The sequence below is a fragment of the Nipponia nippon genome, unplaced genomic scaffold, assembly GCF_047370975.1.
Source record: "Nipponia nippon isolate SJK-2023a ecotype South Korea unplaced genomic scaffold, ASM4737097v1 scaffold_5, whole genome shotgun sequence".
Lineage (NCBI taxonomy): Eukaryota > Metazoa > Chordata > Aves > Pelecaniformes > Threskiornithidae > Nipponia > Nipponia nippon.
In genome coordinates this window covers 32,933,911-32,959,505 of record NW_028262369.1, presented here as the reverse complement: position 1 = coordinate 32,959,505, position 25,595 = coordinate 32,933,911, and the positions used below count along the sequence as shown (strand labels likewise).

The window sequence follows — 25,595 nt, the reverse complement described above, 5'->3', positions numbered from 1 at the left end:
GTACCGCTGAAATAGAGGAAAGCCTTTAATCTGGTACATCTCTAACAGGATGATGTAGCTGCTGCCCTTTGGTACTCAGCAAGAACTGTGGGCTGCATATCGACGTGCACCTCTGCCCCTGCAATGCAGATTTGCAATTGTTCCTGCTCCTTTGCCGGTACTGGGAATATAGGGGGTGAGATGTTCAGCTGTGCTTGGATAAAATAGTAGCATGTTAGTTGTATATATCTGAAAAAAATTTAGTCCCCTTCCCTCCAGCAGTGTAGACAAGATAAGTCTTTGACTTCAGCATTGTTTTTGCTGATCGATATAGAAAGCACTGTAGGAGTTACCTTGTTATATTAAAAACGTAGCAAGTAAAACACAGGCAGGGACCTTATGGGCATCAGAAGTAAAATTCCTAGTCAACCCTTGAGTTTCCCAAGGCAAAATATTATGCCTACTGAATATCCCAGTTGGGTGCAAGGACACAATTTTGAACAGGTATCTTCAGTTTGCAGCTCTGGCTACTGGTGAACTCATATGAGAAGTTTTAATACACTTGACCTTATAGGCATTTGGGGCATGAATTTTTCCCCTTGCCATAGGATCTTCAAAGAAGATAAAGCATATAAACAGTGTTCCTAGATTTCATACAGGTGGGAGTAGCGGAGGTGTCGTTTCTCCTTGGAAATCCTTCTAACTTGTTCATCAAAATTAGTCATACTTGGCGCGGTAGGTAAGAGAGATTGTTCAGCATTGGAGTGTCATAAGAAATGTTTTGGCTTATGGCGAGAGGTTTGTTTGCTTTGTGCCCAGAACTCACATTTCTGTGTTCCACCTGCTCCTGAGAACCTACTGCCAAAGTAAAAGATAATCGTTTACGAAACACTGCAAAGAAACCAAACGTTTATCAGGTCCTTTCCTTTTTTTTCCAGTAGAAAGCTGTGGAAGATTAGGCAAAGACGTGTTTATTTTAGTAGTCCTTGTTTGGCTAAAAAAATCTTGAGTGTTGGTGGTCTTTCGGATGGTGCCAATTGCTCGTCTGCCTTCCATCTCAAAGGGATCTGCAACTGGAAAGGTCACCAGCTCATCAGGACGCAGATACTTCGTGCATCTCTGTGGTTATACTGGGTCTTAATCACTTAAGCCAAGCAAGTGCCAACTACTCCAGCTCTAGAAATACTCATATGACTCAGTATGGTACAGGGCCTGGCAAATATTTGCCCAGCGGTGCCAAAAGAAAGGACATGTTGTTTCTGCTGCGGTATCATATGCTTTTTAACGTCGTTAGTGTGCAGGGATCCTGCGTTAGATGGCTTGGAAACTCCAAGACTGTTAGTTGGCATTCTTGCTGCAGTAGGCAGGAACAGAGTTTCTTCTCGGCCACATGCCTGGGATTTTTCGAGTGCAGCCCTTTTGAGTACTTCTGAAGCACGTGGGATTCCTCTATACAATCATGGCTTGTTTCTCCACGGTCTAACTAGCCCTTCATTTGAATCATGCATTTTGTTGTCTTTTGTGTTTTGTAGACATTGAAGTCTGAAGTGATTGCTGAGCTGAGAGCTCCCTTGTGACCCAGAATTGCATTTTCCATAGAGATAAACTGGCACTTGAAATCAGCAAAGATGGATATATATTTTTTTTAATTGTTCTGTCCTTCTGCCCAGTTTTACACTTTGGAGAAGCCATGATATTCTTTAAATACCCACAATGTTCTTGAATAAATTAATGTACGATTTGGAAAACAAACTCACTTTGTACTTTAGTATCAAAGCAAGAGAGTCCTCAACACTAACTCGATCTGCATAGCTAAGACCAGTGTAGCTCAGACGTGTGCAAATCAAATGTTTCTTCATCTTCTTAAATGAGTTTTCTCACTGATTTGTGGAATACCAGCTTGGTTCTTTATTATACAATATACAGTTTATGCAAGCCAGATATTCACCAAAGGTAACATTAGACACTGAGCAAATAATTGTTTCCTGTCACACTGCATTAGTAACTGAGAAGAAAGCGTTTCCTAATTTGTATTTGTGCAGAACTAAATATAGCTCTAGTGAAGCTTAACTTCAGCTTTGGCCATTCAAGTCCCTAAGAAATTCAGCACCTTGTTTGTCAGTTACTGGGAAAATGACTATAGACATTCATGTGTGCTTCTTGCCCTCCCACTTGTGAGTTTTACAATCTTAGGAACTTGAATGTGAGATTAACCAAACTCTCAGAAAATCCTGAGAGTCCTGGGTTATTGCTGTCTGCAGGGACTATTGCAGAGGTTTGGGTGTTTTTGTTGGGGTTTTTTTTGTTTGTTTGTTTTGCTAGTAGGAGTTTTAGGATAGCAAGCCCTGGCTGCAACTCCCCTGTTCTATATTTAGCAAGGACAAGGTTAAATTGTCCTATAGGTATCTTTTCCAGCAAAAACTGCTCTGATTTTTCACCTTAAATCTGTTCTTTATTACTTGTACTACTCTGCAGCTGTTCTGTAGAGCTGATGGCATGATGCATAAGATCTTAGAAAAACCTGTTAAGAAGTATTCAGATGGGACTGTGCCAGTGAAATCATGCTGTGTACCTGGTAAGAAAGATCTGATGTTGTAGAAAGGTGTATTGAATAGATTGTGTCTCCTCCCTGGGAAGTGTACGAGCTGATGTCTGTGCCTTGGTATCAAGTCTATCAGCTGTGGGATAACAGCCTTCGTGCTGCACCTGCACTGAAAAGGCAGCACAACTTCCGAAGATGATGGAAATGCCAAATGCTGGGTTTTGGAGCTTGAGTCTTTCAGCTGGCATCTGTGAGGAGGATGCTTCAGGTTCATCTCTTCCAATGGGGCTAGGTGTGAGCCTGGGCTCCTGGAGTTAGTCCCATTCCTTTTTTTGTTTGTATTTGAATTCACCAAGATAAGCTCATCCTCCCTAGTCATCTCTGTGTGACGGCGAGCAGGACAAGTTTCAGAGGTCTGAGGGATCTTATATCCAGGGTTCGTAGAGAGACCAAGACAGTACTTATTCATCTGTGTCACTTCTTCAACCTTAAATGTGCTATCAACTTGCGCATTTTATCAGTGCTCTGCCCAACTTTCTCGTGTTATGGGTGATGCATATAATTAGGAGAAGGAGGGGACACGTTTGCCGTTGCTAGTGGGGAGGAGGAATCCTGTGTACCTGGCGGCTGTCTGCCTACACCTGTACCTCTTACCTTCAGAGAGAGCCTTTGAGCAAGTGATGTAAAGAAATCCAAAGAAAATTTCTTAGGTTTGTAACAGCTTTCCTCCTGGCAGACTGAGATTTATTTATACTGTAGGATGTGACAGGCAATTCCTGGTGCCTCAGCTCTGTCTAAAGTGTGAGTGATCGCTGGAAATTTGAGTGATTGCATTAGAAGCTTTCCTCCCTCCAGTGGGGAGATTGTTTGAGCTTGAACTCTCCCCTCATTGAGATCTTTGAAGTTTGGATCTTTAAAATCGTTCTCCACTCCGAAGACCTACCAGTGCAGTTGTCATTCTTCCCATGTGAGACTGGCTGGACCAGGCTCCCTTCAGAGGCCATTAAAGCTGCTCGTTTCATCCTCCAGAGAGGTCGACAGAGAAAGACGTAAGTAAGTAATTATTCCCTGCCTCTCCTCCCAGTAGCTGAGTGAGCTGTGGAAGTTGAAACATCATTAAATCTCTGAGCAGCACGGAGGGGCTGCAAGCCTCTGCAGCCAGGGAGCCTCGTGGCATGCAGCGGAGGGGAGGGCTGAGTAACAGGTGGTATTTAGAAACTAATTAATATTTGTGAATAACAGTGTGCTATTGGTAAGAAAACAAATCAGTCTGTGTGTGAATATTTATGATGATGACTTTCAACACTGCTTGGATCGCGCAGTCCTTTTCCAGCTGCTGCATCTCCTCTTGTGTCACAACATTTCACACCGGGGTGAAAACCTTCTCTGCTGTGCGGAGCCGTGCTGTGGGGTGGCATCCCGCCGAGCAGCACAGTGGCATATACGTTTTTAGAAGAATATTCTCACCAGTTCGGTATTAGTGGGCCACTAGGTCCCAGACATTTAAAGTATTCTTTGCTGGTGGAGTAAGCCATGCAATTTAGCTTGAGTTTTCATCCCTTTAAGAGTCAAGCCATGCACAGAGATAATGCTATGTTTGAAGAGAAAGCAGGTGTTAAAGGTTGTTCTCCCTCTTAATGTTGTGTGCGAGTGTTTTACAGTAGATCAAACTTGCCTAATGTAATCTTCATCATGCTTTCATTTAAAATGCTCCCTGTGGTTTGCATTTGTGGAGCTGAAAGAGCAGAACCTACTTTGTAGCTTGGTGGGGCGGGGTGTTCGATTGAACATATGTTCACACTGTCATTTGGGAAAGATAATAGGTTTTTAACCTCTGTCAGTGTTAGACTGAGGTATTTATGGAGCTCTATTAAAGCTGTGCCTAGGCAGCTAACCTTGTGATACAGGTTTTTCACAATTTGCCATTTTCTTGTGATAAGTTGTGGCTTTTCTTGGCCTCTCGCAGAGCCTCTTGCTGTGTCAGCCAGCATGGGAGCTTACCAAGAAACGAGGAATTCCTTGCTGTTGTCAACGCTGCATGAAGTGCTTGTGGCTACTGGTATTGTCTGTTCAGTAAATACTGTCGCGTAGATTGAAAAAGCAGCCTTGAAGAGTTTCAGAAAATATTCTTCTGGGCTTGACACATGAAAACTGGCAGAAACTGTGGTGGTAGCACTCGTGCTTTTGGTTGCAGCGGTGTCCAGGTGCAGCTGTAGGTGCTGAGCTCTTGTTCCCGGGTGCTGCAGGGGGCCGTGCAGCGTTGCCCTTGCTGTGCCCGGTGGGGAGGCTCTCGGCAGCCTCTGCTGCTCTTGCTGGCCTTGAGTTTAACTTGGCGGAGGGGGGAACCTGGGTGCGTTTTGGGAGTTGTTTGTTTTAAAGGGAGAAGGTGTAATTTAGTGTGCTAAATTCCTGCTGGTGCGGTCTCTCTTTAGTCGCTTTAGGCTTCGAACAACCTAAATTAGCATGATGGAGACTCGGCATGCTTCACAGAGGAAGTTATCTCCAGTGAACTGCCGTTACCGCTTTCGTCACTGCTGATTAAATTTTTCTGTTAATGTTTAATCCTCAACAGCAAATGCCTAATATTTATATGCCCTCTCTCTGTATAAGCAGAACATCTGTTTCCGTAAAGTTGGCTATGACACCCAAAAGTGAATCAGTGTACAATCTTAAATATACATGTCAGACAAACAGATGCAAAGAAACTCAGAGCATGAGCGATCACTTTGGTGTGCATGGGTCCTGTTGTGGCAGGAGTTTCCAGGAGGTCTTAAAAATTACATGTTAAACGGTGCTTGGTATGACTGAGAGTATTTTCTAACCTCATCTTAAAATTCTTTGCTCTCTCTCTTAATATTTCCAGTGTAGAAAAGATTTTTTTTTTTTAATTTTTTTTCCTCCCTTCCTTTTCTAGCAGTAGTGTCACTATGGTGTAGTTGAGCATAGTTGACTTGAACTGCCCCCGAGTATGCAAATGCAAAATCTACTTATGCTTTTGGGAGAAAGTTTTTAGTGAAATACGTGTATGTGTACCATGGATGACTGCAACTATGTGTTAGAACTATAGGAAATTCCACAGGATTTCCAAAGAATAAATTCAAAAGAAATGCATAAAAAGCAATGTAACAGTTATCAGCAGAGACTGATATGTTTAAGGAAGGATATTAATTTGAATTGTTGGTTTACAGAAATTTCAAGCATTTTTATGCATTTAATAAAGGGTTGCCATTTCAGTAGCTTAAGTATCCTTCTCTGCATACAAGGTGTCCTGGGATTTAACAAACCACTTAACTGCTGGATGGATTCCACTCAGATGGGATTGCCATTCTTGCAACAAAGACCAGCTGATGATGAAAGTGAAAAGAGCCTGTACCGAAATCGTCGTTCTATTAGTCGTGGGGGAAGGGAGAAACCAGATTTGTATCATCTGTCTTCTGTTCGTTTAGTACGTTAGTCTTGGTCATGGGCATCAAGGTGGATGTATGCGTGCCTAAAAGAGGGCTTTCCTCAAATCCCAGGGAGCCTGGTGGGAGGTACCAGGGTGCTTCTCTCAAATTCTGGCCTGAGGGATGGAGACTGACAGTGTGGGCAGCTGGAGGTGGGTATTGGTGACCTGACACTAATTGAGAGATGCTGGGGTAGAAAATTGGGACCCTGTATTAAAAGGGGAAAGAAACTTAGGACGTGTTATAGACAAGGGAGCTTGCAGGGACAGAAGAAAGAGTGACAACCTGGTCAAAGTTATGAAAAACATAATGAGGAGCATTGTGCATAGATATTGGCAGGGTAAGACCTCCAGGTTTAAAACAGGAACACGCTCTGAATGACTGCAGCGAACGCCGCTAGTGTGTGCCAGAAGTAAATATAGTAGAGTAAGCACTGCTACAGAGTCACTGAAGTCAACACTGCATAACATAAAATTGCATAATATATTTGTTTGTCAAGGTTATTAGAGCACAATTTTAAATGGATCTGAGTCCTTGGAAAGGTGACTTTATTCTGGTTCCCTGGGCTGAGGTTTCCGATATGTCCCAGTCTGATCTGGTGGCAGACTGCCCGCAGAAGGGGTGAGCTTGCCGTTCCCCTCCTACCAGCTCCGGTGCTTGTCCGACCGGCTCACGAGCTGGTTCCAGTCACTGTGCCAGGAGGAAGGGAACTGCCCTCTCTCCCCAGAAATGAAAAAAAGTGAAGGGATTTTTGTTGGCCCGGTCAGCTCGGGTTGTGAGGCGATGAGAGAGGGTCTCCCAGGGGTGCATGTGTGAGAGGGTGGGTGGAGGTATCCATAAGTGCGTGGGGCAGCGGGTGGGCAGGCAGGCTGTCTCAGTCCCATGTCCCACCTCAGAGCTGGAGCAAACCCGCAGCATTCCTCCCCTCTCCTGCCAAGGATGCGGTCGGCGCGTGATGCAGCAACCATCAGAGACCTGGATTTCAGGGCACTGTCACACTCTCTGAAAGAGCGCTGAAACTGTGTACGAAATGAGTACTTTGCAAATGATAAAGACTAAATAACACATTCTGTGCGTTTGCATAATTTTGAATCACTTATCCTTTTGAGGGCTGTAGTCATTTGGCTCACATTAAAGAACGCATAACAGTGTAACTGAGCTCAAGCCGTTGATTGCTGAGCTGAGTTGACACTGAAGATAGGAGGTGTGTTTTTGGGGAGACCATGCGTGTTCCCTGTTATGTCCCTGGCACCATGGAGCAGTGCCCTGAGGGCTTAAAGCGCTGTGGGTAGGACAGGTTGGAGGCATGGTCAGGGCTGTGAAGGGTCAGGATATCTTTCAGACAGAGCTTGAGACCCAGAGCAGTGGAAGTGGGACATACCTCCATGCAGGGTCATGACCATAAGAGGCATTGGGAGAAAGAAACTTTTGCTCTGAGCTGGGTAGGATGGAGGGGGTTACCAGTGGAAATGCTGGAGGAACACAGCTTTACTTTGCCGCAGTCACGAGGTGACAGTGAGCCGCAAGGATGGCGCTGGGCAGAAGGTGGTGAAGTGAGGTAACGGAGGAAGTAGGTAATCTCAAGGATGGGGAGTCATCTGAGAGCAAACTCCAAGAACTTGTTTGGTTTGGGCAGTAAAATGAGCCTTGACAGGGAGGTGGTGTGATTCGTTTTTATCGTCAGGGAAATAAACTTCAGGGATAGGGAAAAGCTGTTTAAGCTGCTGGATTAATGTTGGCATGAAAACAAATGGATAAAAGCTGTTCAGGAATAAACGTTAGGCTGAAAATTAGAAGTTTTTCAAGTATTGGAGGAACTCAGTTCTGCAGTAGGTATCGGCTATGGAGACCGAGGAAGAACATTGTCAGTATGTTGGGGTCTATTGCTGGGGTTCTTGGACATGATACTTGTAATGGAGGGCCTGAGCTCGTGATCTGTAAAGGAAATGCCTTTTCCGTTTGCATCTGTATGTGGTGGTGGGTTATCATGACTGAGTTGTGTCTGCATAGGAAAGAGGAAACTGTCCTTTGCTGTCAGTTTTAAAAGCGTCAGGATGGGAATATGTGCTGAACCTAGCTGCTTCTTCCCCAGGATGGAGAATTCATGTCGTTAAGTGAAGTTTTAACCTTTGCTTTACATTTAATCTGTGAATGACACTGCTGTTATGGTCACTTATGGCACTTATTTTTATGTTTTGTTTTGTTTTTTTTTTTTCCCCTAGGTATTTGTATGGCCTCTGTCACAGTGGTGTCCCAGTGTCTCCCAGGCATTTATGGATTTATTCTGAGAACGTTCCTGTGAGGTAGGGAAACGTTACCACCTTCGTTTTACAGACTGGGGACTTGAGGCACAGGGAGATAAAGGTTGCAGGAGTCATCTGTAGCATAGCCAGCAGTCAAACGCTGATTGCCAGTGACTTCTTTATTGTCCTAATCCCAAACCCAGCTACCTGTCTTTGACTTTTTTCTCCCCCCCCCCCCCCCCCCCCCCCCTGAGTTTTAGTAGAAACAATCTGCAAGGGGCTGGGAGGACCTGTGGAAAATATGATTAGGGTTACTGATGTCCTTTTTTTAACATTGTTACTTATGAGTTGAAATGCCTTTCTAAAAATATCAGCAGATCTGTTTATGTTAAATGATTAACATGTTTAGACTTTCAACAGATAAGCTGTCATGCTTTTTTGAGTCAGTAACCCCTTTATCCTACCTGTCTAGGCTTGTGGCTGTTGAATTCTTACCCTGCCTAAGCTAATGCCATCCCAATCACCTAAAGCAACGCCAAGAATTTCATCATCCATGCAAAAGATGTGATTCATGTCAAGACAGGTGTAAAGTTTCTCAAGCACATTTATGTATAATTACTGTTTAACTTTATTTTTCAAAGGTCTTTCCAAGCCAGCTAAAATGTTCAGCTTTGAGCTCCCAGATTCTCCCAGAAATTGGATTTCAGTGCCTGATTAGTGATGCTGATCCCTTTCAAAAGTATTGCAAAGTTCCTGACACGTGTGCGCACTGAATTACAATTTACATCATGAAATCAAATATCATGAATAACAGCTTGAAAAATTACTTTTTTTTTCCCCTTTAAGTAAGGAATTTTTAAGATATGTCTCCCTTGAGCCCTTCTTTCCCTTCGGTTTGGTATTTAAAGTCTGACTTTTACTGCTTAAGAAATTCTCTTAGAGCTATGGCAGCATTACAAATTATGAAGACACCAGCAGGCTCTGACAATTAAATATTTTTATTGTATATGAAAATAAGCAACATTATTAAATGATAACATTGCAAAGAAATATTTAATGCCATCTTTCTAATTTTACAATCTGTAAAATACACAAATTGCATTGCATTTATGCTCTTTATTAATGTATATTACGTGTCTTTATGTCCCCAAGAATGAAGCCCTAATGACTCATGAACTGTCTCAAAGTGTACTAAATAAGATTAAAGAGCTGGCCAGTGACCTTAACAGTCAATTAGGCTACGCATTACTCAGCCCAGTATTTGTGGAGTGCAGAAGGGAAGCGAAAACTCATTAGCTAAGATGCTGATGCTTCAAACAAACAAGATTTCTCTAAAACCAGGAACTGATCTTGTCGCTTAAGTGGAGATCGAAGCACTTACAGTAGGTATGTCTTTGTGTATGTGTGTTTGAAAGTACTGCTGGTGTGGTCCTGGGGAAAAAAGCCTGCTAGTGAGCTTTTGGGCTCAAAGCCTTTTGGAATAGATCCTGCCAGGCATGGACGGCGTTGGGTCGGGCAATGGCAGGTGTAGTAGGAGATGGTGCTCAGGTTTTGGGATGTGCCATCTGAGAGGTTGTGCAAAGACAGCACGAATGGGAGGGCTAGTTTCAGAAAGCTCGTGTTTCACAGAAACAGCCGGGCAGGGAAGAATGTCTTGGCGTGGCATACCGCATGCTTGGTTTTCCTCAAAGGTGAGCCCAGGGTTGGCAAGATTGCGTTTGGATGCATGCGGGAGTGTGAGCAGAAAGGCTCTGGGCTGCTGTGCCCACTGAAGAGCAGAGTTTGAAGACTGCATCCCCTTCTCCTGCAGCTCAGGGGAGGGGAGATGAGGGGGTGCCGAGTACTCGGAGGTACAGCCAGGTCAGGTCCCCTGTTCCCCGCCAGCTCCCACACCCCTTGCAGGCTCACCTGGCCCATGGAGTCATCAGTATGAAACCAGGCTGGCAATGGGCAGCAGGGCTGAGTGTATCCCAGTGATGAGTTAACTCGGTGAGGTGCAAACCTGGACAGTACCTGAATTATGGGAGAGTCTCTGTCATCTTTAGGATGACATATCTTAACTAATCATCTGTATGTAGTTTTATATTGTGTTCGGGAGCATCTTAGACCAGTCCTGGTTTGCAGATGGCCGCCCCCCAGGAGGATGCTCCCAGGAGGAATCTCCCTGATCTAGGTCATAGTTTATCTGTAGGGTTTTCTTTTAAAATAATTTCCTTAATAAAGTCCATCTGATCTGGGGGGAGGGGGCAGGGGAACCTGAAAGAAAAGTGTGCTTTTGCTGTTCAGATGAATGGGAGAAGAAAGAAGAGGAAGCTTTTTCAATCATGTCAGGCTGAATCTAAAGCATCAAGGAATGATGTTACAGGAGAACCCCTGAAGATAAACTGTAACCTAGATTAGCAGAATACAGATTAAGTTTTCAGGAGTTTGGAGACTGCAGTGCATCCTGAAGCAGTCTTTTGACATTCATTTAAAGTAAAATTGTTGTGTGGTTGCTCTTTCAGGGATATACAAAAATACCTAAAGTTTTCATTTGAATGTTACAGTTCTGAAGTTAATAAATTTATTAAAGTGAAGACTGCTTGAAAAGATTAAAAAACCCAAACTCAGGATTTTTTTTCCATTTGAACTGGATGTTGCTAGGGAAATATTATATATCTATGTGATTATGGTTTTGGGGATTTTTATACATGCAACATTACCACCGAAAGCTGGACACTGGAATCGCAGTTAAAACTGAGACTTCTGCACTATTAGTTTTCTTCATTCTGTCTTTGAAGTATAAAACAGTTGTCATCAGGTCACACTGTTCTCTTATAATTCTTTAAATATTATTATTTTTTAATTTTTTTGTATTTTAGAAAATGTGTTGTGATACCATGTTCTAATTTAAGGGGTGTTTTGTGTTAATATATGTTATATATTTCTACAAAATGTTGGCACAAAGCTTATGTGATTCAGAGTGATTTGATTGTGTGTTAATGCCACATTGGCTGGAACATATTAATACTTAATGCAAAACAGTGAGTTACCCGTTACTTTTCACTGAAATATGGTGAACAGTATTTTCTGGCTGTATTTAAATGACAGCCTTGAAAGAGCATTGGCCAAATTCGTTGGCGTAGCTCAGCATTCTTTATGTATGGCTGTATATATATATATATATATATATTTTTTTTTTTACTTGAGCCTTTACAGGTCTCTTATCTTACAAATGAGTGGAGTGCTTTAATATATTGGAGCCCAAAGGGCATGACTGCTGGCCATTTACCTGGTTTCACATGGTGTGTGTTGGAGAATGTGTGTGGAGAGGGAAGGGTGGGGTTTAAAGCTCCGAATTGGGATTAGTAAAATTCCCTTCTGCTTTGAAGGTGTCTGCTTTAGCTGTCTACGGGGATATGTGTTTTCAAAAGTCTATTTATGAAAAAGAGCATCAGCAGAAGCTGGAGATGTTACAAGATTTAACCATATTTGCAAAATTGAACATGAGCTTTAGCCCTCTGGTCCTTTTCATTTCCTTTTCTATTATACAGTCGGTATATTGGTAGGTGGCTTTTGTTTTGTCACTTTACCTATTTAACTAATTCAGCTGTCTGAGGGTTATGCAATAAAGGTAGACTCACCGTAACTGGCAAGGTAACTTTCTCATCCCACGGAGTGAGCACTTGCTCACGCTCTGGCGCAATGGGCTTGAATAGCTGCCACGCCACGTGTGTGTTTTCTAAACCCGAGACAAGTGCTAAACTCATAAAAAATACATGCTACAGAAGTTAACGTGCATAAGGAGTTTTGGTACCGACATCTCCTTTGAGGATGCGTTGAACTCTAATTAACTCGGTTTCGTTCTATCTACTATCAGCATAGGCTTGGCTGAAAACAGGCAGTATTGGTTAGACGTCTGGTTTGAAGTAGAGCCCAACGGGATGGTGGATGAAAAACCACGCAGTTGTGGCTGTGCCGGGGTTCCTGGTGCCTGTGCCAGCTCCCGGGGCTGTGCCAGGCACGAGCACCGGCTGTGCCGTTTCTGGGGTGAGAGTGCCACACCGAGCGGATGCGCGTCCTATCGTACTCTCAGGCAAAACTCTGGATTTCTGAAGAGGCCTGAAATAATGACGTTCGCTGAGCTGTGAACAATTGCGTGATACCAAACTCCTCTGACTAAAACAGCGTCTGAATTTTTCCACTAATAGAATCAGGGACAGGAGCAGGGACTATCAGTGTTTCATTGGTCTGGCTTTTGTCTCTGTTCATACCTTCTTTCTCTTCATCGTTAACTCAAGGATGATTTCCAAGGATTCTTCTAATTATGATCTGTTTTTCAGGGGAGGCAGGCAGCAAGACAGGGATTACTGATGGTTGCATTTATAGTAAGAACCAAGTACAAGCATACATGGATTGGAAATATTGGGTGGATTTTTTTGGCCTGACAGTGTTGGAAATCAAGTTTTGTTGTTATGTCCAGTAAAGCAGGTTTCACTGAAAGCTGATGAGAGTATTTTGTGAGAGAAGGTTTTCACTGTGTCACTTTGGAAAAAAAATACTCACGGATCCATATTCAAGAGTAGGCTTCTGTATTTTGTGTAACTGGAAGAATGTATGGATTTGTTGCATTTTCATCACAGCTAGCAAAAGAAAATGACTTTTTTGACTAGTACCAGGGTTTTAGTCTTGCAAAAGGATTTTTTTAGGTAGAAACATCAGGTAAAATGAATGCTGGATTTAAACACTGGGGGGGAGAGGGGGAACCACCACTCAGGAGTTTTTGAGCGTTCATCATTTCCTGAAAATTGGACCTTTTAAACTGTTTTAGGTTGGGTACACTAGAAATTGAGGCATTCAGATCACTAACTGCTTTTGAGAATGACAGCCAGAATCTCCATTAATGTTGCATCTTCTGACTGGGGGATCACAGAGCAAAGACTGATGTGTCTTTGAGGATGGAAATGGAGCAGTTTAAGAAGTTACTGTGCTTCAGCTGAGATGTGGTAACAGCACACAACCGTGTCTAGTTCATTTTGCTGAAAAACAAAATAGAAATCACAGAGGATGATCTGAGGCTGTCTGTTTTGCTTTGCATAGAAGCAGACTAGCTATGCTCCTGTAATAAGTCACTATGTCTCAGCTGTGAGGATGGTAATTTCCAGTTGATGAAAGGTAAATTATAGCTGGAACAGGTGGGTGCATTAAAGTCAATGTGCTTCAAGATACCTGTCTGTGTTCACAGAGGAGTGGGGCTTGCTGTGCTGGTTTGGACCAGTGGTCAGTCTAATTTGGTACCCTGCCCCTGGCAATGATCAGTGCTAGATAACTGAGGCAATGTACAGGAAATCACGCATTTGGTTATCAAATGTTTTATCTGCTGGGGAAGCGTTGGCTTTTTTTAAGGTATCAAACCAAAACAGACTGGTTTAGTCACTGACAGAGTCCCTTCTAAAATGCAGTTAAATTTCTCTTTAAATCTTTCTTTGCAGACAAGGAGTTTATTAACATTTCTTAATGTTTTCCCTTCAGACATCTCAGCTGAGGGTTGGTCTAAGCCATATACAGTCTTTCATCTGGCTTGGGTTTTGTTTTTTTTGGTTTTGTGGGGTTTTTTTTGTTTTGTTTAAATGTTCTTCTGCATCTCCAAAAAACCAGAGTCATGGTAGATGAATAGTCTGGGGTTTCTTTTGCTAACATACCTAAAATACTAAATGGGTTTCACGTAGTTATTCTATTGCTTGAGTGTGTCTTCAGATTAATTAAAATTAATTTAAACAAGGTGATGGGAGTAAAGTGCAGAGTAGGAAAAGGATAGATCAGAAAAAGCAGATAAGATAGGTGTATTCAAATAGTCAGAGCCTGATGAAATTTGCCCTAGGGTACATTAGCAACTAGCCAAGCAACCTTTGAACCATTTACAATTATCTTTTAGAAATTGTGAAGAGCAAGAGAGGTCCTGGAGGACTGAAAAGGGCAAATGCAGTACCTGCCTTTGAAAAAGGGAGATCCAGGGAATTACAGACTAGTTAGTCTAACTGCAATGCTTAGAGAATTGGAACAAAACTTTTAATCAGTTTCTAGGAATCTGGAGGATAAGATGATAAGGACTGGGGGAAGCAGTACCTGTGAGGTTACCTTGACTTCAGTAATGTTTGACATAACCTCTTACGGCGTTTCTGTGGAATAGGGAAATATATGTATTTAATTATATGGTAAACAAATAACTGTTTAAAGACCGTGTTTGAAGAGTAGTTACCTATAACTTGCTGTGAAAATCAGGAGAAGAAGGGGAGTGGCATGAGGAATCGTGTGAATACACCCCTGTTTGTCTTGGGCTGAGCTTTATTTGCTGTTCTCTTTACTGATGTGGACAAGGGAATACTTACTAAATCTGCAAGTAAGCCCAAACTGAGAGGGGCTCAAGCATTGTGAAGCATAGTTCAGAATTAAATGGCTATGGTAGATTGAAAATCATTTGGAAATCTGCGACATATAACTTAATGAGCTGAAATGAGGAAATACAAAATGGTGAGGACATGGCTAGGCTGCACAGCTGTGGAAGAGTGCTTTGGGACATGTGCTGGATCACTACCTATGCACAAGTTAACAGTTGCAGAGAGGACAACCTCCATCTGGAGTGTATTAAGAGGACTGTAATTAAAGGTAATGGTTCTGCTGTGGTCAGTGCTGCTCGGGCCCTAGACATGGAGCTATGTCTGGCTGCAAGGATGGTACATCAGGGAGCATGGGTTGGCCGAGGGCATCCCTGGATGTGGCTGGGGCCTGGAGGACAGATGAGATGTGGAGGTTGTTGGAGCTGGGTCCAATCAGCCTGTGGATGAGGAGACCGAGTGATCAGTTGCTGTCTTAACCACGGGATGGACAAGGGGTCCTCCCAGTTTATGGCAAAGCTGTAACTTGGATCCCACTGGTGATCACAACTATGAGAAAGACATCGACAAGTCAAGAAAGGTGCCAAAAACTGGAATGAATCAGGCAGAGGACTGCGTGGCTGACTGGGGATTAGAGCAGGAGATGTGTGAGCAGGGGCCAAGGGAGCAGTGCTTCCCGAGCCTGGGGGAGGGAGGATCTGACCACGATCACCCACCCCGAGCGGGTGGCTGGGGTGACAGCAGCGTCTGGCTCTTCTGGGGGAACCACGGGGAAGGGAAAAGAGGCAAAGTTCACAGGGTGCAGCAAGGGAAGTTCCAGAAGTTCAACTTGAGAGTGGAAGAGCACTGGAACAAGGGTCCAAAGAGCTTGTGGCACTTTCATCTTCGGAGGTACTCAAAAATAACTGGGCAGGGCTCTGGACAACATGGCCTGACTTCAGAGTTAGCCCTGCTTTGAGCAGGGTTTTGGACTAGGGACCTGCAGAGGTCCCTTCCCACCTGCTCTATTCTGAGGTTCAATAAACCACTTCCATCCTCCTTTTCTTCAGAGGATGAAATTTTTGAATGATAGGTCTCGGGTCAGTGGCAGTGCTCTTCCAGGTAATGTTAATCAACAGTTCAGAAGGGCCAGGTATTACTGAGATTGCTTCCCTTTGAGTAGTGTCTCTTAATAACATAAAAACGTTTGTTTTCTCAATCAGGCTTCAAGAGGAAACACGGTAATCAAATGTTTAAATTTCTTCAGTGCTTCAGCATTGTCTTTTGTTAGAAGCACCAGCATGTTTTCTAGGATACAGGTGTTTGAATTTATAGCCTTTAAGAAACCTTTGCATCAAGCACATGCATTGGATTGGGTGCTCGAAGGAGATTGTTGCCTTGTAATATAATAAGTGTACCTAATCAGAGAAGCTGATTATTTCCCATCACAATAAATAGAAAACACGTGATCAGTGATTTCAGCATCTATTTCTTCTTAGTGTTTTGCAAAAGTAATAGCTATGAGCTTGTAATAGTGATATGCAATCTCTAACATGCAGTGGTTAAACATTAATATACATTGGTTGTGTTTAAAGATCAAGAACTGCTCTTAGGTAATGAAACGTTAACTCTCTCTAAAGCTCCATCAAGCTTTGTAAGGTGACTTCTAGAAGGGGAGTATGTCGCTGTTTGGAGTGGTGGTCTGTTGCACGAATCTTAGCAACAATTCAATGCAATTTTTTTTTGTGGGTTAGAATATTGAGAAATTGACACTAAGGTTTCTGTCGAGGTCCGGTTTAATCACTTAAAAACATAGCCAGGCTGCTTGATAGGTGACCACATAAAGCATTCCCAAAGACTGATGGTCTGTCTTGCTCATCTGTCCCCATTTCCTTAATCATGCTGATGGGTTTTTCTGTTTTGTTTGGTTTTGAACCGGTGCCATTAAGCTGACAAGGCCACTTTGTTCAGAGGTGTGGCGGTCGAGGGGTTATTTCCCATGACAGCTGTGACAGTCTGTAGGGTCACGTAGTTACGGAGCTGCCCCATCCTCCCTGTTGGGACAGTCTCTCCTGGCACTTTCACAGTGGCATGGAGACTTTCGGCCATATGTGTAATCTCGGTTAATTGTGTTAGATATTTATTCTCCTCGTTTAATGTTTGTTAAAGTCTTGTAAATGAAGTTGCTACAGTGTGAAATTTTATGGTGTCCAAGTTTGAAATGACCCTGCTTATCTTGTTGACTTTCTTCCAAGCTGTTTCTTGTGGTGGTTCTGCTTTGCCAGCCAGCATGCAGGAGTGGCGAGCGGGGCTTTCTCCTGAGTTTTACTTGATAGTCATTAACTCCAGATAGTAAACGCCATTTTATTCTGTTGTAAAAGGTATTTTGTTCAAACAAAGTTCTGTTTCACGTGCAATGGAAAGTTTGGAAGTTTCATTTTATCTGTTTATCTCGGGAGCATGAGTTATTGGTGTGGCTGGAGTTAGAGACCCTAACTGATCAGATACACAAAGAAGAAGGGCTGATACAACGTATGCTACAGATGTTATGACAAGAACGTCATATTTTTTGCTGGATAGCAGAATGACTGATTGGCTGTAGACATTCCTGACACTGCCTGACAGAAAGGGTTATTTTATCTGAAAACAGTGCAGTTACAGATGAGAGAGCTCCTGAAAAGCATCACTCACTTTTACTAGCGACATCCATCACTTCCTAATTATGGGTGCTTTCAGGTGGAGAAACAAGTTCTTTCCACTGCTCCTCCGGAGCTTTTCTTGTCACTGTGGCAGCAGTGTAGGGTTAAAGTCAGTCCTTTATCCAGGGGCAGAAGGACCCGTGGATTAAATTAATGCACATCGGTGTCTGTATGTGTTAGATGGGTATCACGCTGTTACAGGAATGGCAATGGCCAGTGACTGTGGAGAATGAATAACTCTTTGTAGCTTAACCACCTACTTTGAAGCACAGAAGATCTGTTAAACTTTTTTGTTTGGAAGTCGGGAGTTTTCATTGTCCTTTGAAAACCTGAATCAGATCAGAGCACGTCATGAGTCCAGTGAAGAGAGAAACCTGTGATACCTCCTGTTCAAAAACAGGAGAGAGTCTCTGAATCTCAGTTTTCCAACACATGCACTTATTTTTGGCGGCAGGAGCGTGGCTCCCCTGGACAGTCAAGGAGCTCTCGCCCCTCTGGATGTCCCTGGAGCTGCCTTGGCCATGGCACTTTCTTCCCCAGCCCCTGCTGCCTCCAAGTGCCGGAGAGGGCAGGGTCTTCCCGCACCTCCTGGTCCAGCAGAGCGGCTCCTGGCAGAGCTGCCTGCTTGCCACAGGGGCTGGGCTAGGGCTACCGCCAGGACAGAAAATCAAGTGGGATTTTTCCAAAATGCTGAGTTGGCCTAACTTTTTCCACGCTGAATTTGTCGGTCCTGGTACCATACTTTACACATTTTCAATAAGCCATATACATTTTTTGGAAAGCCATATACATTTTCAATGCAGTCCCTAGCACTGCCTAGAGATCCAGTGCCGATTCCAAACCCTCTGCTGCTTCCTGGCGTCAGAGCAGACGTAGACATCTGCATCCATTATACAGTGGCCTAACTGATGGGAAATTGTCGTATATGTAGGACCCCTTGGCACGGCTGGGTATCTTACACTCCGGTTTGCTTCAGCCCACCTTCTGTGTGGGGCTCAGATTTTCAGCTGGGCTCTTAAGAAATTTATTTTCCTTTGCGATGCTAAGTAATTCTCTTCTCGTAGTCTTACAGCAAGAGCAGGGCAGGAGATTTACTTTCTCTGTGTGCTACTGTTTACATAGGGATAAAAATAACAGTTGGTTGAAATATTGTTTGTTTTTATGTATAGATGTGCTGTGTGCTCCACCCATGAGCATGCCCCTCTGCCTAGATTTCTTTGTATTTACTTTGTGCTGCTGGTTGATGAGACTGCAAGTATGGAGACACTGAGGATACCATGGCGATACGGTCAGCGTAGGTGCCTGTGTGCATGGTGTGGTCAGGGTGCAATAAATGAGCATTTTCAAAATTGTTGTTTAATTCCAGTGACTCTGCAGATGGCAAAGTATTTACAGTTCCTGAAATTATCTCTGCTGCCCTGTGCTGCCTTTTCTCTTTGAAGAGTAGGTGCCTTGCAGCCCTTCCCTGACTACTGGTTAATAGCAGTAATTAAACACACCTGGTAATGACAACAGACCTAATGCACCTTCTTCTGCCGAGGACACTGATGTCCTGAGGTTGGGAGTGCCCACTGCTGTTTCATACGAGCCCTCAATTTAAATGCAGGCTTAAGGTTAAAACCACAGTCCATAGATAAGGTGGGAGTGAACGGCTCTGTTGCCCGAGTACATCCCTGGCTTCCTCCTGGGAAGTGGAAGCAGGACACCCAATGTCCTGTTGAACTGAGTTGGTATTTTATTGTTTCACTTTTGTCCTTAATTTTGTACTGCTATAGCAGGGCCTCTTTGCAAGAAGACCCAAAGGTATCGTCTGTTACTTCAGATACAAAGAGGGAGTGCAAATGAGATGAAAGTAATTTAAAACAAACAGCGTAGGCTTGGTGATGCTGCAGTCCCAAGACTTGCCAAAGCTTCAGTGGCCAAACACCCCAAGCACTGGTTGTGGATGAGCATCACCCATGGGTTGCCGCTTCAGAGTTCTGGAAACAGCTCTGGACCTCTGGACACATTGAGTAAAAACCCCAAATGCTATTGAAGTTCTAGAGAAAGAAGTGAATTGCGCTGATGGCTAAGTTTATATTTTCCTGAAAGTATGAGTCAAAGTTTAATTTACTGGGGGGGAAACATCACCACCCCCACCACCCCCCCCCCCCCCCCCGAAATTCCCCATGCTCACTTCTTTGAGGTCTGAAAGACTGAAATGGATCATTATCCATCAACTCCCCAAAGACTAATTCGTGGGGAAGGTGGTGCCAGAGCAGAGGCTTTTGCAGGGGAAGTGTGGGAGAGCCCATCTGTCAATATTGTTCTTGCTGCCTTTCCAATGCTTTTACAAATTGATAGTCTGGGAGTTGTCTCTGCTGCAGGTAAAGCTGGTTTCAGGCCCTTGTGTGCTGATATTTTATTGAAGTGAGACATGAACGCTCCAGGGGAAAATGGCATTGTGAGATAAAGGGCTCTGATAGATGCGTATAGCTGAAATGGCATCTTACAAAAAAAAGAGATAAAGCAGATGTTAATTGTAAAACTGTACTTCATGTACATTTTTCTCTTATTAAAGTTATTTAATCTAATTCAGTGTATCTGAACACATACGACTGCTGTGTTTATCCATCCTAAAAATGTTTCTTTGAAACAGTTTTGTGATTATGAAACACGTAGTTTTAATAGAAGAGAGAGTAGATTTAGTAGTCTCTGATTAGAGAGAATATTTTCTTCCAAGATTAAGAGTCTGAAGTAACAGTTGATTTTATCATTTGTTTTGAAGGAGAGAATTGCAGGTACACATGCTTTCTTCAAGCATTAGATAAGCGGTCTGACTGGAATAGCAGTTTTAATCTGTTCTAATGATGTTTTTCCAATATGAAAGGGGCCAAGGGATGCATAAGTCTAAAGGTCTACTGGTAATTGTCGAAGTGATGGGAGTTGTTTACAGAACATACAGTGACTGGATGGTTGCCTCTCGCTAAGAGCGTATATGCGACCTTTGTTCTTGGTTTAAAGTATAATTAAGGAATACGTGCCTCTGTATTTAAAAACAATAAAATAACACCATTTGCAGACTGTGAGGTATTTAGGATGGCAGATATGGATGAAGCATTTCGGCAAGTGCTGGTGTTAACTGTTTTGTTATTTACTGATGTTGCGATGCCTTTCTCCAATGCAGCTATAATGACGTCAAATCAAATCTTTCATTAAGCATTACTCATAATGAGTTGAGGTAATGGCTTGTTATCTTATCTATGTAGGCAAAACTCTCATCTTTTTCAGGTGATCCCAAAGAAAAAACTAAGAAATCCTGGCCTGGCCTTTCTTTTGCCTGCAGTGCATGCCAAAACTTTTGCAGACTTGTTACGGAGACGTTAAATAGGCTTTGCTTTTTCTCTTGTTCTGCTAGTAAGGCCATGTGCTTTCAACACGGATGCAGCTGTAGAAACCTCAGGGAAGAAAAACTGTAGGCAATTGACTTCTGAAATCCTTCAAGACTGACTGTTAATTCTTTGTATTGTTCCTTAATGCCTGATATTTCTGGGGCCGTCAGGTTTAATGCTGGTCACTTTGTGACAGACCATCTTTCTTCATCTGTTGGTTCGAGATGTTACAGGGGAAGCTTTTGGCTGCTCCGGCATTGGATGCCGTGTGTCTGCAGCCCCCTTCTTACCGGCAAGAAGCGGAGGAAACGCGTGACACGTGGCAGCGGCAGGTTTAAAAGGAGCAGCTGGAAGCTGCTTGGAGGTTTTGAAAGTGAAAATCTTGTGTGCTTAGATGCCTTTCACAAAGCTGTGCTGTTAGTCTGGGATCCGAGGGAGAGAAGCGCTTTCACTACACCCAGGGCAGACGTGAAAACTGGCAGCAGGGCACTGGGGTTGGTGGGTCCCCAGTGCTGCTGGTGTTCCCCGTCTTGCCCTGCCAGTCTCGTCTCTCTGCGCACCCTGCTTGCTGCTGAACTCTGCCAGGAGGGACGTTTTGCCCTCACCGTGCCGTCTCCCTTCATCCCTCTTTACTCCCTAGCAGTAGCATCACAGCTGTGCAGATGGGCTTGATGGAGAAGGGTATTCACCGCTGCTTGGGCACTGGGGTGGTCCAAGTGTGCTGGTGCTTAGGCAGGGTGGGCACGCAGGAAAAATGGTGGTGAAACATCCCCATCCTCAGCCCTGGGCTTGCCAGTGCTGTGCTGGCTCTGCAACAGCTGAACCGTGGCAACCCGCGGTCTAGTTGAGACAGGATTTCTTTGTCACAATTGAATTAACGTAAATACTTCTAATAATGTGTGTATGTGTATAAATACGTATTTATTTAGTAGCTGCAGTGTTTGAACCACAATCTGCGAAGGGAGTAATGTAACACCTTTTAAACAGAGGAGGCAAGCAAGGGAAATTTCTTAATTTAACTTCTTTTAGCTGATAAACAGCTGCCTTGGAGTACCGGAGGAAAAGGCCATCACTAAATAGGTGGAAAAGACCTGAAAACAAATACCCCCTCTCAGTCCTCTTATAGAAGAATATCAGCTGGAAAGAAACCTAAGCTCTTGTAAGAGGTTAAGCAATAAAATTATGAGGAGTGGGTAATTTTTCACATTCCATACAGCCACGGTTAGTTGACAACATGAGAAAAAGCCTCTGGTATGTAAATGTCTCTTTCTTTTTTCCTTGTGAGGAAGGAACTCAAGATCTACTGTCAGTATTGTGCACTAACTGTGGTGCAAGCCTTCCTTTCTTAGGGTGGGTAATAGATAGAAAATTGACAACTTCAAGTGAATTGACTAAAGAGGAAATATTTTGGGGGGGGGGGTTTAATTATATTTTTTCAACCCATTTGGAGACATGAAAATCTAGCCAAGGATCTTTCTCACTTCTTGTTGCTGCTTAAGATTAATGCCCAGACCCTTTTAAAGGCCATTAGTACGAGAAACAGAAGTTAAAAGAAAACAAAGTCCCATTTTCAGTCGCTTTCCCAGTTATTCATTTTGGATTCAGCGCATGACCGACTTGTAGTTTGCCGTGGGGCTGAGTCGCAGGATCAAGGCTACAATGGAGGCATTGTGGTCACCTTTCGCTCCCCGCCACTCTGCGCAGTCGAGTTGAAATCCTGCTTTTTGGCATCCAAGCTGTTGCTTTGGTGACCACTTCTGACTCCAGAAGTATACATTGTGGTCTTGCTGAATAGCTGAGAAAGTGTAAGGAAAAAGATAAATGTGTTCAAACACAGCTCTGTTTTGCAAGCCTTCAAGGTGATTCCGAACAGAGTCGTCGGCGCATTTGATATAATGTGGTATATCAGTGTAGTGTTAGGAATTCAAATGTCAGTGTTACAAATCCGGAAAACATAATTAAAGGTGATTTAACACTCAGAATGCTGTGCCCTTTACATATACATAATAATTACCTCTAATTTTTGGTAGTATGGTGTTCTCAGTTTCACTAAGCAGCACTGTTTCTCTGCAATTATTTAATTTTAGAAATAGTTATGTGTTAATCACTCAAACCTTTGTTTTCTAGAAACCTAAGGTGCAATCTGTAATTCTGGGTTTGGTGGACGCATCTTGCGCTCCTTGATCTTACTGATGGTCCTGAAAGTCTTCATGTGAACCCAACAAGGTTGCATAAAGTATTTTTAGAATGAAAAGGGAGCTTTATGCCAGCGACGTGGCGGGGTGAAAGAATGAGAAAAAAGGTAAATTCCGTAAATGCTTGGAAGCAACTCCTTCACAGGTAAAAGAAGAAAAGTTGCCAAATTAGTGTGCAAGTAGAAGAAAAATGTGTAGTTTCAGGGAAAAGAATCACATGTGATGGTTGGGCAGAATTTTCTCTTTCTTTGAATGCTTTCAGCAGTGGTGTTTGCAGGGTTCCTTCTTTGCTTCCCATGGCACTTAATCTCCTCTGCTTTGTGTGGTTGGTGAGGTCCTTGGGTCAGTGATGTCTTTATGTTCAGACACCCCTGTCCACGCCACTCGCGCTCGCAAGCGACAACCGTAATGATGTAATGGCTGTCTCTCCCGTAATGTGCTGATACCACAAGTTACTAATGCTCCTCCTGGGCTAATGAGTGTGTCCGTTCTCCACGCTGGGTAGGTTGCTTTGTTTGTCCTCCCCAAAGATTAGTGTTTATACTCCCTTGATAAAAGAAAAAGCACTCCAAGCATGCGTTCAAAGTGAAAACTCTCGTAGAGCTGGCAGGCAGTACAATATCCCTAATAGCAGCAGATACTTAAGTAGCCTATTTTCATAATCCCACAGGTAGTTGTTAAGAGCATTTTCTCCTACTGGGAGAATGTCTAACCCTCTGTTGAACTTCTTGTCAGCTATCACTATATTTATGACCTTAATGGAGTTTCCAGCAATCATACTAAGATACAGTAGGCCCTGCGTATATCCATATTTCAATATTTTATGTTACACCTAGTAGCACCTCATGTTGGTGTAGGTGAGAGATTTGGGTCACATCTGTACTGGTAGGACAGACCTTTCCCATGCCCTCATAAATGTTCCTTCCTTGGTGGTAGAGCTGTACTAAATTTAGACTAGCTTTGTAGTTGCATGTTGCTCCTTTAAATGAGACTGTCCTCTTGGGCTAGATGGCATCTGCTACTGAAGTAGTACCTAGGGCAGAATTAGTAAATCAGCCATTTCAATGCATTTTCCCAAAATCTGGTGCATGGAAGAGAATAGATTGACAAACTGGTAACTTCTCACTGGGGTTTATGGAAATTACTAAGTCAATTATATAGTGCAGGAAAGCTGTACAGTGCAGCTTGTTTTCTTTTCCTTGTATAGTTTTTAAATACATTGTGACGGTTTTTGAACTGGGAATAGTGTTTTAAGAGGAGACACTTTGGTGCCTTTGTGAGCACAAATCACATGGTGCTGAAGAACCAGATTGTATAAAGAGCATTTCAGAAGCTGATAATAAAGACTGTGCTCATTGGTGATATGGGAATAACAAGTATGTTGCAAGTCAGATTACGATCTCATTATTTGAAAACAAAAGTTACCTGGGATACATATTCTTATTTTGATCAATAAGCCAATCTAGCGAAATCTCGAAGTTTTTGGCCAGGAAGGACTAAGCCTTCAGACTTAAACATCTGTTGCTGAAATATGAGCCTCTGATCCCTCCGTTTAATCACTTGGTAAAGAAAGAGAGAAAGAAGATATTTTCCATGTTACTTATTTTACCAAATATCCTTTTTCCACAGTTGCACCATTATTTTTTGCACGTCAACCGGTAATTTGTAGGCTCAAAGAGGTGGGATGGGGGCCTTAATTATGGTGACTTTGTAACATTCTATTAAAGCTATATAAAAATAAGTATTTTGGTAGGGTACAGCCTTATTGCCTTGAACACCTGTTGTCCAGGAAGCATCACCTAAGGACTGGATGCAAAGCATGTGCCACCTCGTATTGCTCCTGTCAGAGTTTGCTGATGAACACTTTGCTCTGAACCTTTTCCCAGAATAAAGGGAAAAATGTTTAAAGAAACTTCAAGAATATAATCTGCTCCCCGTGGGCTGTTCTCCATTGTTTTCCCCAGTTGTTAGGGAATTGCACGTCAGGCCCTGGAACAGGCTGCCCAGGGAAGGGGTTGAGTCTCCATCCCTGGAGATACTTAAAAGACGTATAGATATGGTGCTTAGCGATATGGTTTAGTGGTGGACTTGGCAGCGCTAGGTTAACAGTTGGACTTGATGATCTTAAAGGTCTTTTCCAACCTAAACGATTCTATGATTTGATGATTCTGTCTTGCCTCTGCACTGCCATCAGCCGTGATTCCCCAGTCAAATGACAGGGCAGAGACAGTCTTTGGTCTGGCTGAGAAAGGAGACAAATCCTCAAAGGCATCTTTTCAAAGTGGGGCTATCCTCATTAATAGATCTTTATCAGATGTAGCTGTGCTGCTTGAAGGAACTTAGTCCAGGTGAGCTGTAAATCCTGAAATCTGCAGCCTCCTTATGCAGTAAATCTCTCATAAAAGGTGAGGAAGCGTGTGGCAGTGACTCTGATCCGAAAGAGGAGCAGAAAGCCCTGAGTGCTGTGTCGAAACACAACACTTACCAGAAGGTTCTCCTTCTGAAGAGCTGGCAAAGCCTGTAACCTCCTGGTAATTTTGATGAGGGAGGAGCACTGTTACAGCTGTGGAAGGGTGCTGGTGCTTTCCTTAGAGGTTGTTTTCTGCAGAGGACATAGGTTTCAGGAATTTTTTCCTGATGTTATTGAAATACAGCCATAGACCCTGGGTGGGAGATTGTTTTGCAAAAGAAAATCAATCAAAATACTGCCTTGAAATCTCTTTTTAGACGTTAGTAGGTACTTTACAGTATGAAGTAATTGGGCTGC

General features: G+C 43.1%; 1 protein-coding gene across 12 annotated transcripts in view; it reads left to right on the top strand.

Annotated features, from left to right (window-relative positions):
• PTPRF (protein tyrosine phosphatase receptor type F) overlaps positions 1-25,595 on the top strand; it is a 396,065-nt gene that overhangs the window by 86,680 nt on the left and 283,790 nt on the right. For 11 of the 12 annotated variants that reach the window (XM_087731164.1, XM_087731163.1, XM_087731161.1 and 8 more), the window contains exon 2: positions 8,190-8,270. The exons of the other annotated variant lie outside the window; for it this stretch is intronic. The gene's annotated coding sequence lies outside the window, so the exon portion shown is untranslated. The remainder of the gene's footprint in view (positions 1-8,189; positions 8,271-25,595) is intronic. 12 annotated transcript variants of the gene reach the window in all.